This window comes from Stenella coeruleoalba (genome assembly GCF_951394435.1).
Source record: "Stenella coeruleoalba genome assembly, chromosome: 2".
Classification (NCBI taxonomy): domain Eukaryota; kingdom Metazoa; phylum Chordata; class Mammalia; order Artiodactyla; family Delphinidae; genus Stenella; species Stenella coeruleoalba.
In genome coordinates this window covers 114078523-114095605 of record NC_137147.1, presented here as the reverse complement: position 1 = coordinate 114095605, position 17083 = coordinate 114078523, and the positions used below count along the sequence as shown (strand labels likewise).

The 17083-nt window shown below is 41.0% G+C and overlaps 1 protein-coding gene across 3 annotated transcripts in view; it reads left to right on the top strand.

Annotated features, from left to right (window-relative positions):
* AGBL1 (AGBL carboxypeptidase 1) overlaps positions 1–17083 on the top strand; it is a gene marked incomplete at its 5' end in the record, with an annotated part of 833738 nt that overhangs the window by 214846 nt on the left and 601809 nt on the right. The window lies entirely within an intron of this gene.

Here is a 17083-nt window from a genome sequence, read left to right as displayed (position 1 = left end):
TGTTGTGTTAGTTTCTGCTGTATAACAAAGTGAATCAGCTATATGTATACATATATCATCATATACCTTCCCACTTGCATCTCACCCCACCCTCCCTATCCCACCCCTCTAGGTGGTCCCAAAGCACAGAGCTGATCATCCTGTGCTATGCAGCTGGTTCCCACTAGCTATCTATTTTACATTTCGTAGTGTATATATGACAATGCTACTCTCTCACTTTGTTCCAGCTTACCCTTCCCCCTCCTCGTGTCCTCAAGTCCATTCTCTACGTCTGTGTCTTTATTCCTGTCCTGCCCCTAGGTTCATCAGAACCATGGTTTTTTTTTTTGTTTTGTTTTTTTTTTTGATTCCAGATATATGTATTAGCATACGATACTTGTTTTTCTCTTTCTGGCTTACTTCACTCTGTATGACAGACTCTCAGTCCATCCACCTCACTACAAATAGTTCAATTTTGTTTCCTTTTATGGATGAGTAATATTCCATTGTATATATGTACCACATCTTCTTTATCCGTTCGTATGTTGATGGACACTTAGGTTGCTTCCATGTCCTGGCTGTTGTAAATAGTGCTGCAATGAACATTGTGGTACATGTCTCTTTTTGAATTATGGTATTCTCAGGGTATATACCCAGTAGTGGGATTGCAGGATCATATGGTAGTTCTATTTTTAGTTTTTTACGGAACCTCCATACTGTTCTCCACAGTGGCTGTATCAATTTATATTCCTACCAACAGTGCAAGAGGGTTCCCTTTTCTCCACACCCTATCCAGCATTTATTGTTTGTAGATCTTTTGATGATGACCATTCTGACCTGTGTGAGGTGATACCTCATTGTAGTTTTGATTGGCATTTCTCTAATGGTTAGTGATGTTGAGCATCCTTTCATGTGTTTGTTGACAATCTATATATCTTCTTTGGAGAAATGTCTATTTAGGTCTTCTGCCCACTTTTGGATTGGCTTGTTTGTTTTTTGATATTGAGCTGCATGAGCTCCTTATATATTTTGGAGATTAATCCTTTGTCAGTTGCTTCATTTGCAAATATTTTCTCCCATTCTGAGGGTTGTCTTTTGGTCTTGTTTATGGTTTCCTTTGCTGTGCAAAAACTTTTAAGTTTCATTAGGTCCCATTTGTTTATTTTTGTCTTTATTTAAATTTCTCTAGAAGGCAGGTCAAAAAGAATCTTGCTGTGATTTATGTCACACAGTGTTCTACCTATGGAATCATCTAAGAGTTTTACAGTGTCTGGACTTACATTTAGGTCTTTAATCCATTTTGACTTTATTTTTGTATCCGTGTTAGGGAGTGTTCTAATTTCATTCTTTTACAGTTTTCCCAACACCAGTTATTGAAGAGGCTGTCTTTTGTCCATTATATATTCTTGCCTCCTTTATCAAAGATAAGGTGACCATACATGTGTAGGTTTATCTCTGGGATTTCTATCCTGTTCCATTGATCTATCTTTCTGTTTTTGTGCCAGTACCATACTGTCTTGATACCTGTAGCTTTGTAGTATAGTCTGAAGTCAGGAAGCCTGATTCCACCAGCTCCGTTTTTCTTTCTCAAGATTGCTTTGGCTATTTGGAGTCTTTTATGTTTCCATACAAATTGTGAAATTTTTTGTTCTTGTTCTCTGAAAAATGCCATTGCTAATTTGATAGGGATTGCATTGAATCTGTAGATTGCTTTGTGTAGTATAGTCTTTTTCACAATGTTGATTCTTCCAATCCAAGAACATGGTATATCTCTCCATCTGTTGGTATCATCTTTAATTTCTTTCATCAGTGTCCTATAGTTTTCTGCATACAGGTCTTTTGTCTCCTTAGGTAGGTTTATTCCTAGGTATTTTATTCTTTTTGTTGCAGTGGTAAATGGGAGTGTTTCCTTAATTTCTCTGTCAGATTTTTCATCATTAGTGTATAGGGATGAGAGAGATTTCTGTGCAGTTATTTTGTATCCTGCTACTTTACCAAATTCATTGATTAGCTCTAGTAGTTTTCTGGTAACATCTTTAGGATTCTCTATGTATAGTATCATGTCATCTGCAAACAGTGACAATTTTACTTCTTCTTTTATGATTTGGATTCCTTTTTTTTTTTCTTCTCTGATTGCCATGGCGAAAACTTCCAAAACTAGTTGAATAATAGAGGTGAGAATGGGCAACCTTGTCTTCTTCCTGATTTTAGAGGAAATGGTTTCAGTTTTTCACAATTGAGGACAATGTTGGCTGTGGGATTGTCATATATGGCCTGTATTATGTTGAGGTAGGTTCCCTCTATGCCTACTTTCTGGAGAGCTTTTATCATAAATAGGTGTTGATTTTTGTCAAAAGCTTTTTCTGCATCTATTGAGATGATCACATGGTTGTTATCCTTTAGTGTATTAATATGGTGTATCACATTGATTGATTTGCATATTGAAGAATCCTTGCATTCCTGGGATAAACCCCACTTGATCATGGTGTATGATCCTTTCAATGTGATGTTGGATTCTATTTGCTAGTATTTTGTTGAGGATATTTACATCTATATTCATCAGTGATATTGGCCTATAGTTTTCTTTTTAGTGACATCTTTGTCCCGTTTTGGTGTCAGGGTGATGGTGGCCTCATAGATGAGTTTGGGGTGTTCCTCCCTCTGCTATATTTTGGAAGAGTTTGAGAAGGATAGGTGTTAATTCTTTTCTCAATGTTTGATAGAATTTGCCTGTGAAGCCTCTGGACCTGTTCTTTTTTTTGTTGGAAAATTTTTAATCCCAGTTTCCATTTCACTGCTTGTGATTGATCTATTTATATTTTCTGTTTCTTCCTGGTTCAGTTGGAAGGTTGTACTTTTCTAAGAATTTGTCCATTTCTTCCAGGTTGTCCATTTTATTGGCATATAGTTGCTTGTAGTAATCTCTCATGATCCTTTGTATTTCTGCAGTGTCAGTTGTTCTCCTTTTTCATTTCTAATTCTATTGATTTGAGTCTTCTCCCTTTTTTTCTTGATGAGTCTGGCTAATGGTTTATCAATTTTGTTTATATTCTCAAAGAACCAGCTTTGGGATTTATGGAACTTTGCTGTTGTTTCCTTCATTTCTTTCTCATTTATTTCTGATCTGATCTTTATGATTTCTTTCCTTTTGCTAACTTTGGGGTTGTTTTGTTCTTTCTCTAATTGCTTTAGGTGTAAGGTTAGATTATTCAGATTTTTCTTGTTTCCTGAGGTAGGATTGTATTGCTATAAACTTCCATCTTAGAACTGCTTTTGCTGCATCCCATAGGTTTTGGGTTGTCATGTTTTCATTGTCGTTTGTTTCTTGGTATTTTTTGATTTCCTCTTTGATTTCTTCAGTAATCTCTTGGTTAATAAGTAGCATACTGTTTAGCCTCCATGTGTCTGTATTTTTTACAGATGTTTTCCTGGAATTGATATCCAGTCTCATAGTGTTGTGTTTGGAAAAGATATTTGCTATGATTTCAGTTTTCTTAAATTTAGCAGCACTTGATTTGTGACCCAAGATATGATCTGTCGTGGAGAATGTTCCATGAGCACTTGAGAAGAATGTGTATTCTGTTGTTTTTGGATGGAATGTCCTGTAAATGTCAATTAAGTCCATCGTTTTTAATGTATCATTTAAAGCTTGTTTTTTCTTATTTATTTTCATTTTGGATGATCTGTCCATTGGTGAAAGTGGGGTGTTAAAGTCCCTTACTATGATTGTGTTACTGTCAGTGTCCCCTTTTATGGCTGTTAGCGTTTGCCTTATGTGTTGAGGTGCTCCTATGTTGGGTGCATAAATTTTTACAATTGTTAAATCTTCGTCTTGGATTGATCCCTTGATCATTTTGTAGTGTCCTTCTTTGTCTCTTTTAATAGTTTTTATTTTAAACTCTCTTTTGTCTGATATGAGAATTGCTACTCCAGGTTTCTTTTGATTTCCATTTTCATGGAGTATCTTTTTCCATCCCCTCACCTTCAGTCTGTATGTGTCCCTAGCTCTGAAGTGTGTCTCTTGTAGGCAGCATATATATGGGTCTTGTTTTTGTATCAGCCAGTCTGTGTCTTTTAATTGGAGCATTTAATCCTTTTACATTTAAGGTAATTATCGATATGTATGTTAGTATTATGATTTTATTAATTGTTTTGGGTTTGTTTTTGTAGGTCTCTTCCTTCTCTTGTGTTTCCTGCCTAGAGAAGTTCCTTTAGTATTTGTTGTAAACCTGGTTTGGTGGTGCTGAATTCTCCTAACTTTTGCTTGTCTGTAAAGGTTTTAATTTGTCTGTTGAATCTGAATGACATCCTTGCTGGGTAGGATAATCTTGGTTGTAGGTTTTTCCCTTTCATCACTTTAAATATGTCCTGTCACTCCCTTCTGGCTTGCAGAGTTTCTGCTGAAGGATCAGCTGTTAACCTTATAGGGATTCTCTTGTATGTTATTTGTTGCTGTTCCCTTGCTGCTTTTAATATTTTTTCTTTGTATTTAATTTTTGATAGCTTGATTAGTATGTGTCTTGGCGTGTTTCTCCTTGGATTTATCTTGTATAGGACTCTCTGCGCTTCTTGGACTTGGTTGACTATTTCCTTTCCCGTGTTAGGGAAGTTTTCAACTATAATCTCTTCAAATATTTTCTCAGACTCTTTCTTTTTTTGTTGTTTTTCTGGGACCCCTATAATTTGAATGTTGGTGTGTTTAATGTTGTCCCAGAGGTCTCTGAGACTGTCGTCAATTCTTTTCATTCTTTTTTCTTTATTCTGCTCTGCAGTGGCTATTTCCACTATTTTATCTTCCACGTCACTTATCCCTTCTTCTTCTTCCTCAGTTATTCTGCTATTAATTCCTTCTAGAGAATTTTTTATTTCATTTATTGTGTTGTTCAGCATTTTTTATTTGCTCTTTAGTTCTTCTAGGTCCTTGTTAAACATTTCTTGTATTTTCCGCATTCTGTTTCCAAGATTTTGTATGCTTTTTACTATCATTACTCTGAATTCTTTTTCAGGTAGGCAGCCTATTTCCTCTTCATTTGTTTGTTCTGGTGGGTTTTTCCCTTGGTCCTTCATCTGCTGCATATTTCCTTGTCTTGTCATTTTGTTTAATTTACTGTGTTTGGGGTCTCCTTTTTGCAGGCTGCAGGGTTTTAGTTTCCGTTGTTTTCTGTGTCTGACCCCAGTGGGTGAGGTTGGTTCAGTGGCTTGTGTAGGCTTCCTGGTGGAGGGGACTGATGCCTGTGTTCTGGTTGGTGGGGCTGGATCTTGTTTTTCTGGTGGGCAGGGCCACATCTTGTGATGTGTTTTGGGGTGTCTGTGAGCTTAGTATGCTTTGCTAATGGCTGGGCTTGTGTTCCTGTCTTGCTAGTTGAGTGTCATGGGGTGTCCAGCACTGTAATTTGCTGGTGTTTGGGTGGAGCTGGGTCTTAGCATTGAGATGGAGATCTCTGGGAGAGCTTTCGTGGATTGATATTTCATGGGGCTGGGATGTGTCTGGTAGTCCAATGTACTGTACTCTGCTCTCCCACCTTAGAGGCTCAGGCCTGACATGAAACCGGAGCACCAAGACCCTGTCAGCCACACGGCTCGGAAGGAAAGGGAGAAAAAAAGAAAAAAAAATTATTAAAATAAAAAAATAATAAAAATTTAAAAAAGGAGAGAGCAGCCAAACCAATAAACAGATCCACCAATGATAACAAGCGCTGAAAACTATAGTATGATAAACATAAAAACCAGGAACAAATCAGTCATAGACAGCAGACCCCAAGTCTGCCGTTGTTCCCAAAGTCTGCTGCCTCAATTTTGGGATGATTTGTTGTCCATTCAGGTCTTCCACTGATTCAGGGTATATCAAGTTGATGGTGGGGATTTAATCCGCTGCTTCTAAGGCTGCACAGAGAAATTTCCCTTTCTCTTCTTTGTTCACACAGCTCCTGGAGTTCAGCTTTGGTTTTGGCCCAACCTCTGCATGTAGGTCACCCTCAGGCATCTATTTGCACCCGTACAGGATGGGATTAAAACAGCGGCTGACTAGGGGGCTCTGGCTCACTCATGCCTGGGTGAAGGAGGGGTATGATATTTATAATGGTTATGTGGGGCGAGTCTGCGGCAATAGAGGCCAACGTGATGTGGCAACAGAGGCCAGCATGGCGTTGGAGCAGCCTGAGGCACAGTGTGTGTGCTCCTGGGGAAGTTGTCCCTTGATCATGGGACCTTGGCAGTGGCGGGCTGCACAGGCTCCTGGCATGGAGGTGGGGGTGTGTGGATAGTGACCTGTGCTTGCACACAGGATTCTTGGTGGCTGCAGCAGCAGTGTTAGAATTTCATGCCCGTCTCTGGGGTCTGAGCTGATAGCCACGGCTTGTGCCCACCTCTGGATCTCATTTAGGTGGTGCTCTGCCTTCTGTGGGCAGACAGGGTAGGAATCCCCTGTCCTTGTGCACCCCGAAACAATGGTCTCTTGCCTCTTAGGCAGTTCCAGGCTTTTTCCTGGACTCCCTCCTGGCTAGCTGTGGCGCACTAGCCCCCTTCAGGCTGTGTTCACCCAGCCAACCCCAGTCCTCTCCCTGGGATCTGACCTCCGAAGACTGAGCCTCAGCTCCCAGCCCCCACCCACCCCAGCGGGTGAGCAGACAAGCCTCTCAGACTGGTGAGTGCTGGTCGGCACCAATCTGTGTGGGAATCTCTCCACTTTACTCTCTGAACCCCTGTTGCTGTGCTCTCTTCCATGGCTCCGAAGCTTCCTCCCACTGCCACCCTCTGTCTCCGCCTGTGAAGGGGCTTCCTAGTGTGTGGAAACTTTTCCTCCTTCTAGCTCTCTCCCAGAGGTGCAGGTCCCGTCCCTATTCTTTTGTTTCTGTTTTTTCTTTTTTTCTTTTGCCCTACCGAGGTACATGAGGATTTTCTTGCCTTTTGTGAAGTCTGAGGTCTTCTGCCAGCGTTCAGTAGGTATTCTGTAGGAGCTGTTCCACATGTAGATGTATTTCTGATGTATTTGTGGGGAGGATGGTGATCTCCGCATCTTACTCCTCCATGTTGAAGGTCCCCCTGCTAGCCACCTTTTAAAGTTGGCTCCTGATATAGTGTTCGACCAAGCAGAATAAGGAATAGATTTCATTAAGGAAAAGTTTGGGAGATGAAAGAAAAGACTGGGGAATAAAGATCTAGCCAATTTATCCAGATGCAGCCTTACCTGATGAAGTGCTAACTGCATTAGGTGAATCTTTGGTGGATAGGAAATGTACTTTCTCACAGTTCATCAGCATATGACAATGAATGCTTAACTATCTGGCTAATCAACAACCGATTATCCCATCTGAATTCATAAGACCTTAAAATGCTTTAATGAATGATATTGGATTTTCTAAAAATTCTCTTATGTGTTTTATGCTTTTGAGAGCAACTTCTGTAACAGTCGCCAAGTCCTTCCCTTGCAAATGAGAAGTTCTTGGAAGTTAGAGACAGTAATCCTTCCAGGATAACCTTCATAGAACAATAATTTATTTAAGAAAGTAGATCTATGTATGTCTTCATTGTTCAGGCTCAGTTTCTGAATAGGAGCTGAGTGGTACCCAATGTGTAATTATGACATGGAGCTGCCTCTCTTTTTGCATTTTTATTTATGCTGACAATGGTGCTTTTGTTGATACTATAACCACAGAGATCATTCTTACTCTAAGGAGAGGACTTGAAACATAGTAAAAGCCCCTGAATAATTTGGCACTCCAAAATAGTTCAGTTAAAAAAAAGAAAAGATATCTCTTAGCACACCTTCATATGAATCAGAGGAGGCTGGTTTCTGTTTATGCTCTAAGATTGGTAATAATAAATGTATACTCTTGATTCTGGTGTGGTGATTCTGGGTGGTGGTGGTGAGATGGCTGGAAGCAGGACCTCGGTTCTTGTCATGTTTAAAGAAATAATTCAGTAAAGAGACCAAGATTGTGAAACAGATAAAGCATTTATTAGAAGCAAACCACTCGCGGAGTGAGTTGCTCCCAATAAAGGTGACTTAGATTGCTTATATGGGAGCAGTCTTCTGGGTTTGTCTCTGGCCAACCATCTTGCTTGTGCCCATATTTGCCCTGACTCAGGGTCCTTCCTGGTGGCATACACATCTCTCAGCCAAGATGGATTCCAGCATGAAGGTTTCTGGGGGGTTTGACAGGAGATGTTGTGGACTGGTGTTTCTTTCTCCCTTTGACCCCTTCGCTAGACTGAGGACCTTCTCTGTGCATGTGCAGGCTGGGATATCCCCTTGACCACAAGAATGAAAAAAATGTGGTCGATTTGTCTTTCACCCAATCAAGACCTGATGCTCCTGCTAGTATCTTATCTCGAAGTTTCAACCGACTGGTTGCAGCTGCTCAGCCTGGGGCCCACCTATCTTCTACCTCCCTCTAATGCATCATTACAGTGTTCTGTCTTAAATGTGTACCAACATGTCAGCAGTTGTTCATCTCAAGATGGGCAGGCATGGAGAGGACCCAGATAGTGGTGAAATGAATGCTGTTCATTTTCTTTTTGGCATAATTGACTTGCAAGTGACAATCGTTGAGCTGAATCCTGAGGAGAAAAGACTAATGAGGGATGTCATTATAGGTGTGTCAGCTGTACAGTTGCACAGGTCCCATGCTTAGAAGGGCCTTGAACTTCGTTTAATGTTCTTCTGTCACCAACTTGAAAATCTTAAAAGTTTTGAAGGAGGGGCTTTGCATTTTCATTTTGCAATGGGCCCTCACATTGAGTAGCCGGTCCTGGGACTAATCTAAGGTCTTGTAGCTAAAAAGTGAAAAGGCTAGTGCCCTTCCCATGCTGCTATCCTTTACTTCTAAGTATATACGAAGAGTTCCAACCTATTTCGCACGTACTCTGAAAGTCTTATGTGTTATCGGTTATGTAGCTGATTGGTATCTTTCATAATGGGGCTGAATTCAGGACTCTCCATTTTTACAAATGAGGTAAGTGGGGCTCAGGGAGGTTAAATACCACAGTCAGTGGTGGTGCCTGATTTCTGATTTTCTTTTTCTGATTCCTGGGTCCATACACACAAGAAATGTGCTCATGCAGTCATCAGAACAGGTATTCAGCATCACTATTCAGGCTCCTCTGTGATCCAGAACTTCCTCTCCTCCCTGTTCTATGTCCTCACACTATTGCAAGCTAGCTTAGGTGTTAAAGCAACTCACACTAAATTGACCACAAATGAATGTATTACCCACTTCTTGCTCACAGTGAATTTTATTTTCCTCTCCTAACCCAAAGGAGGCATTTTCATGGTGGATGTTTCAGACACTGTGGCAGGAAGGAAAGTGGGAGGGAAGATTCAGAACCTCCAGACCCCTCAGATCCCAGCACAGAGCTGCGATTGCATGTCTTGGCCCTCAGTGCTGGGAACATAGTCCCAGACGGGCTGCAGAATCAAAAATTTGTTTAGCAGGTTTCAGTACATACCTGAACCCAGGCCATTGCTGTGTTTCTTAAAAATAAATAAATAAATGAATAAAAATTTAAAAAACCACACAATATGAACATCACCTACCCTCCAAAATGCAATTAAACATGCCTATAAATCAGAAATAAACCACTTAACTTTCTTCGAACCGCAAAATATGACGCATTGTTTTAGGACAAGAAAATAGCAAATGAGCCAGCAGCTCAAGACTCTCCTGCCTCCAAGCTTCCCTGCAGGTGAACTTCAATTGTCTTACCCACTTCCTCCCTCCCAGGGACCAGGCCAGCTTCAGTTTGCAGTTGTATTTAGCTGTGATTTGGCTAGTTTCCGACTCAGTGGCTGCCACTCACCTCTCATAAGGAGGTTTTGTTCACTGAAAGACTTTCTTTCCACTGTGCAGGATTATCGCTTCAGTTTTATTTTAGAACCCCAGGAGATAAGAGCATGGCTACGGGGCCCTGGGAGAAAGCCCCTGCTGGAGACTGATTTCCCAGTGGTCTGGCCTAAAGTCTGACCAGGGGATTGTTCAGAACAGTTTATTGATTACTTTTAGTCCTTCCTAGGGTCTGGGCTCCAGAGAGTCTCCTGGAAGGATTCATTTGGTTTGATTTATTCTTCAAAAGCATTTGTAAAAAAAGATATTTTCCTGTAAACATTTAGCCTTACCTTCTTGATAAATATATTTCCGGTTCAGTAGTACCCAGATTTGCCTGGCGTAGGCTTTATTGGTCTCCCGGGAATTGAGGGCAGGTGCCTTCTCACAATGGTCCTAAGAGAGAAGGCGCACTTTACACTTGGAGATCTGAGCCCTCAGAGCCAAAATGCTGGCAGGTCACCAAGAGCAGAGTCACTTTCTGCCCTTTTCAGTGGGACAGTGAAAAGGGAATTTCTCTGAGAGATTGTCATTGATGCCATAATGGAAGAAACATGATAAAAGGGAGCTGTTACCAAAGGATAAATGGCTCATCCTAGCATCAGAGACTCTCAGTGGATGAGGCATTGAGGAATTAGAAAGTCCAGGCCCTTCTTAACCGGTAGGATTCCAGAGGTCAAAGGAACCCTGTTGAAGTTTGCAGAGCAGAGAGTAAGTGAGGAGTGAATAGAATCAAGGAAGATGGGATACAGGCTCCAACAGGTTGGAATAGAAGGCAACGGATGAGCAGGTCTGGGGGTAGGTTTGGTAGGCAAGATCCATCCAGGATGTGGATTCTAGTGCTTTGTGAGACTGCTCTCCATTGGTTAATGGTGTTCTGGCATCATTGCACTTAGCCTAGCTAAATCCTTTCACACATCGTATGTTAAGAGGTACTTTGATTAGCAGAGCCTTTGAATATGCAACTTCCAAGTAAAGAATTGAGAAGTCATATTTTCTTTAGTTTGTGTACTCTTCAGGAACGGTGTATGTTTGTGTGTGTGTGTGTGTGTGTGTGTGTGTGTGTGTGTGTGTGTGTGTGTGTATGCACGTGTGTGCTTTTTGGATTTGAACTGAGAAAAGATACTGAATTTACACAGAACTAGAGAACAATTCAGAAGGAAAAAAAAGCCTTGGGGTGGGGAGCATTGTTTCCTTAAACCCTAGTGGAGGTGGATGAAAAACCTAGAAGGGAGAGTAGTTCTACCTTTACCAAGGCTCAGCCATTCTCCAACTCAGGCCTGCTTCCTGCTTTTGGCACAAGTGCTGCCTTTGCTGTCATGGGTCTCCATGTACTTGTCATTATCTCCATTTTGCAGATGGCCAAGGTAAGCTTCACTAAGGGTAAATAACCAGCCTGAGGCCCCATGGTAAGTGGTTACCCAAGGAGGAGATCCCAGGTCTTCACCCCACAGTTCCAGAATGCCCCCCCTCCTTAGGGTCTGCTATCACTGGGAAATTCCCCAGAAATGCACACAATCAAACACACAGCTTATTAAAGACCGTCATCATTTTGTTACATTTTCTATTTCCTCCACATTTCCCCCATCACCTCACATTTTTTTTTTTTAATCTTTTTTAAATTTTTGTTTGTTTTTTTGGCCATGCTCTGCGGCATGCAGGATCCTAGTTCCCCGAACAGGGATCGAACCTGTGCCCCCTGCAGTGGAAGCATGGAGTCTTAAACCCTGGACCACCAGGGAGGTCCTTCACATTTTCAGTAACCATTTCAGTCCAGGGAAGGTTGAGTTCCTTTTTAGTTTGGGGAACTACAGCTCTGTGATGGATGCTTCATTTTTTTCTCAGGAGCATTTTTTGCTCATTCTTTTCCCCTTTGGATATCTATCCATCCAGACCCTATAGCAGTATTGTCTTGACCATCCTCAAGAACGACCTGAGAGGGGAACTAATTTGTGGGAATTTTCCGACGGCAAATGTCATTCTCTTATTAGAAACTCTCATTCTCCAGGTGAAGAGTGGCTGACTGACTCACGGGCTGGTGAGAAGCCAAGAAACAACAAAGGTGGATGGAAGGGGGCTGGGTCTGCTATTTTTGCCCTCAGAGACACCTCCACCCTGCATTTATTGTAACCTGAAAGAGCAGAGTGTAACCTTCCTGTGTCTCAGGAGGTGAGGTAATCTCATGGCACTGCCTCAGCCTCCTATGGCTCACATACTGTTCTTTCTAGGGGGCCTGAGGTGGAGGAAGCAGGAGGCTGCGTTTGCAGTTGTGAAAGAATACCTTTCTCTTGTTCTTTTTCTTAAAAATATTCTTACGAAAGCAGTGTTCTATTCAGCTTGACATTATGCTAAAAGCTTTTCCTTGGAAGACAATAGCTGTTCTCAGAAAAAAAGATTTACACGGAGTCCCAAGGGTGTAATGAGCTACCCCACGGCATCTGCCTCGGGTTGGGAGTTGTCACTTGTAAGTGGTTTTAAATTAAAATGGAATGGAAAAATACACAGTTACAGAATTCCCCTTTTGGCTTCTTTGCAAGTCATTTTCCATTCTCTCTGGCCTTTGTCTCTTTCTGAGACACCTGATCAGGTATGAAGAACAGAGCTTTCCCGTGGCAAGAGGGTGAAGGGACAGTAGTGATCCAAGGAAGACAGAAACCCAAAGTGGAAACCTCTCACTCCTGGGAATTCCTGTTTCTTTTATGCCTCCTACCCCCAGAGGCACGTGGAGCCAAGTATTATTAAGGGGTCATTGAATTCTAGAGCTTAAACATCCGTAAAGACTATGGAGTCCAGATACCTCAATTGCTAGTAAGGGATTGAAGGTCAGGAGCATGAACTGACCTGTCTCGGTCACCTTGCTGATTGATGGCAGATGGGGTTCTAGACCTCAGACCTCTTGTCTCCTGGTTAAATCATGTGCTTTTCTTTTTTTGTAAAGCACTGCTTCTGAGAAATGTTAGAACTTAAAAAAAAAAAAAAAAAACCTACAAGAGTATGAAAAGACCTCTCTATGGAAATTTTTAATAAAATGATTTAGAATTAGAAAAACTGAATTGTACCCTTTTCTTGTTTTGAGATTTCCATCTCTTCAGGGAACCAGGGCTAGGAACCATGGTAGATATTAGGAATACAGAGATGACTAGTATGTGATCCTAATCATTGAGACACCCATGATTGGCATTGTGTGTGTGTGTGTATTTGTGCATGACAGTCATGTTAACACGTCATTATGGTACAGCAAGTTATACCAGAACAAAGTTCAGTGGAAGCACAGAAAAGAGAGCATTTGTCTTCATGGTAGAATCAAAGGGGTAACCACGAGGGGAAGCTGTGTAAATCCCATGTGCACAATGATCCTATATTGACACATCTTTGCTTTCAAAGAAACCTCAGTGGAGAATCCCAAAACCATTTTAAGAACTATTTGAATCTTTCTTCAGAAAACATGAAAGGGGGAGTATGTAAAACCCATTCAAACCATGGTAAATTCATCTTTCCTCCTCCATCTTACTATTATCAATCTGCACACACAAATAGTGGTTCACAGTAATCCCACCTTTTTTCAGTACAAACCCTCAAAGCTATGACATTTAGACCAGTTGAGTACCTCCTTTTTACTTCCCATTTTGGCCCAGTCACTCCAAGAAAAGGAAGGTTAAGAATTCTTTCTCCTTCCAAGGCTGGTTGGAGGCGGGGGATGGGAAAAACTGTAAAACCTTACAGTTGAATAGTTTTGCTTATACCCAATCACGTAGTCTACTCTTACAAAGTTTTTACGTAATACATCATTTTGTCCTTATAGTTCCCTTGTGAGCTGAGGAAGAGTGTAATTACGACGCCCATTTTATAATGATGCAACTGAGGTTCAGTGCCAATGCCATATGATCTTCTTCTTGAAGTCAGACTGCTACTTGCAGAGAAGTGGAGGAGTGTCTTTTCAAGTAGGAAAATAGCTTTTGCAGAGACAGGGAGACCTGGAAATGATGCTGTGGACATCTCAGGGTGCCAGGACTACAGGATGGTAGATTGATTATAGGGTCAGACCGTAAGGTGGGAAAGGTAATTTGGGCTGAGTGGTAAAGAACCTTATTTTTCATGTTACTTTCTCCCGAAGGCAGTGATGAGCGAACAGGATGTTATTAAAAGCAGAGAAACAACAAGATCAGATTTGTTTTGGAGGAAGATTTTATGGCAGCAATGTGGGGGAAGTCTGGAGTGAGAACATGGTGACATGTTGCCCAGCACAGAGGAGTTCTTAAGTGCTTAGACCCTAGATTCAGACTCACAGGGGTTCTAATCTTGACTCTGCCGTTTAGCAGCTTCATGACCTTGGAAAAGATGCTTCAATACTCCACGCCTAGGTTTCCCCATTTATAAATTGCAGATAACAATAGTACCTTCTTCATGTGGCAATCGGAAGCTTGTAGAGGACTTAGAACAGTGCCTGGCACATAGCTGATTCACTTTGTTATACAGCAGAAACTAACACAACACTGTAAAGCAATTATACTCCAATAAAGCTGTTAAAAAAAAAAAGAAATAACAACTGTTAGTCCTCTATCTGGACGATGAGGTTCCCAAGGAAGGTAAGTCTGTGGAAATGGGAGGGAAGGGTCTAAATATAGGTGACATGTCTAAGTTACAAGTGAGAGGTCTTGGCGATTGATTGGGAGTACGGATAAAGGGGAAGGAGTTGAAGTATTTCTCCTTTGGGTGATGGGTGCACCGTTTAATGCCAACAGAAGAATATATGAGAGAGTAAGACTGTGGTGGACGGATACTGAGTTCAGTTTCGGGAATGTTCATTTCCAGAGGCCTGCAAATTATATAAGAACTCAGGCTAAACATAATTATAAAGCCAATATTCTATAAAATATAATCTATTTCAGAGGGAAATAAAACAAAGTTTGCATTACCTGAATAATTCTCTCAATTAACAAGGATACTAAAAATTGACTATATGTGGTTACTGTAGCAGAAACATATATTTCATCAGAATCAGTGCCAAACATTCTGTCCTATAAATATGTTCATGAGATATAACAATTTATATCTTTTTAAGGGAATTAACTGTTTACAGAGTGTTTACATGTGATTAACTGTTCCACACAACAACTCTGAGGTAAAGAAAAAAAAAAGAATTACAATTTATGGTGTCCAATTTTCGATGATAAAATTGAGGCCCTAAAAATTCCTATGGTTAGTAAGAGTAAAGCTCAGATTTATCCCCAAACTCTCTGAATCTTAAGCCTCTTAATCCTAAGCCCCAAATTCTATGACCTCTTTCCGCTGTGTAGTAATGAGAGAAAATCCTCTATCTTCGAGATGCAATTCCCTATATGTAAAAATATTTTTTTATGCTACAAGTAATATGTTCTAGGCTTCTCCAATGTGTGAGTACACATGTGGTCATGTTAATATTAATAACCCTTGTAATTTTAGTAAAATCTAAATCTTATGCCTCTGCAAGACCCTGCATGCCCCTCTTGTTTTGTATCTTACCCCTTTACCACTTTGTACCCTCAGCCACACTAATCTTTCTATTCCTTGAACATAGCAACTTAATTATATCCCTTGGGCCTCTGCATCTGCTGTTCCCTCGAGTGGAATACTTTTCTTCCATAACTTGGCATGGTTGATTTCTTCTTGTCGTATGTTATCCTGGCTCAGCTTGAGGAAGCCTTCCCGGGTCACCATATGTAATGTTCCCTCACTCAGAACCTCATTATCACATACCTTGTTCTATTTTCTTCATAGCCCCTATTACTGGGCTCCATGAGGGCACAGATTATATGCTGTATTTTTCCACTCTTGTATCTCTGGGAACTAACAGTTCCTGCACAAAACTGGTGCACACTCAATATTTATTGAGCAAATAAATGAAAATTTTGCATCTCTTCTTCTACTCACAATTCAGGGCCTTTAAACCTCTCCTGAAAAGTTACTTCTTTCCTAGGTATTTCTTGGGGTACCCACGGGTAGCCTCAGTTGTACTCATAAAGTAGCCATTGGTTACAGTCACCCTTATGGGCGCGTCCATTCTTCCCTGATGCTTAGGCTTCTTTTGGTGGTTGTCTGCTGTCCTTGCAGCTACTAAAAGGACTCTTGCTACTGCCATTGCTGGGTTTTCAGAGAGTTGCTGGATTTCATGTAAAGATGGGGGGGGTGGGGGCTTCCCTGGTGGCACAGTGGTTGAGAGTCCGCCTGCCGATGCAGGGGACACGGGTTCGTGTCCCGGTCTGGGAGGATCCCACATGCCGCGGAGCGGCTGGGCCCGTGAGCCATGGCCGCTGAGCTTGCACGTCCAGAGCCTGTGCTCCACAACAGGAGAGGCCACAACAGTGAGAGGCCCGTGTACCACAAAAAAAAAAAAAAAAAAAAAAGATGGGGTGGTGGGTGGATTAGCATTCTCCAAAACTCTGTACCACACCTCAGTGTTGCTTGGCACCAAAGCTCCCTAAGTTTCCTATGAAAGAAACTCCTTCTTCACAGCCTGGGCAGGGACCAGATGACAACCCATGTCTCCATTATTCAGATGTTTTTCTCTCTCAGAGTCCCTGCAACTAAGACATGAAAACCTAACCCAAACTCCTCGCTTGTCTTCTAGCCTCAGATGCAAAGGCTTCTCTACCTACCAACACATGTTCTCAAGTGTGGGTCACCACCACTGCCAGTTCCAAAAATAGTCAAACTCAGATTACCAGGCTGCGCTAACCAGATTGTACTCTGATTCATATATTTCATGGAAGCCTCACAATATGACCATGAATTTTTTATTAAAATTACCTATCGTTTTAATATAACAGGACAATACATTTTCTTGTTTATGGATACTTAACGTGTATAGAAAAAGTATAAAACCGTGCTGAAAAAAGATAACACCAGATGCAAAATAGTGATTCCATCTGAAGATGGAGGAGCAGAAAGGGAAATGGGTTTTAAATCTTTTGGGGAGTTTGTATTTCTTAAAGAAAAAGAGTTCTAGGGAAAATATAACCAAAAGTTAACAGCTTTTAAATCTGGATGGGTAGGTACCTGAGTCTGTCCTATTATTTTTTGAGTGTCTCCAACTATATTCGTAATTCATGTTTAAAATTTAAACTAAAATTTAATTAAAAATTAAAATTAATTAAAAAATTTAAATGTTAACATATCATCCTTATTTAAAAATTGATATGTTAGAGTAAAACATGAAATTAACCATATATTTCTCATATTACTATTCCTTAAGCAATTGCTGTTAACAGTTTCATGTTTTTCTCCAGTGCACAAACACACACACA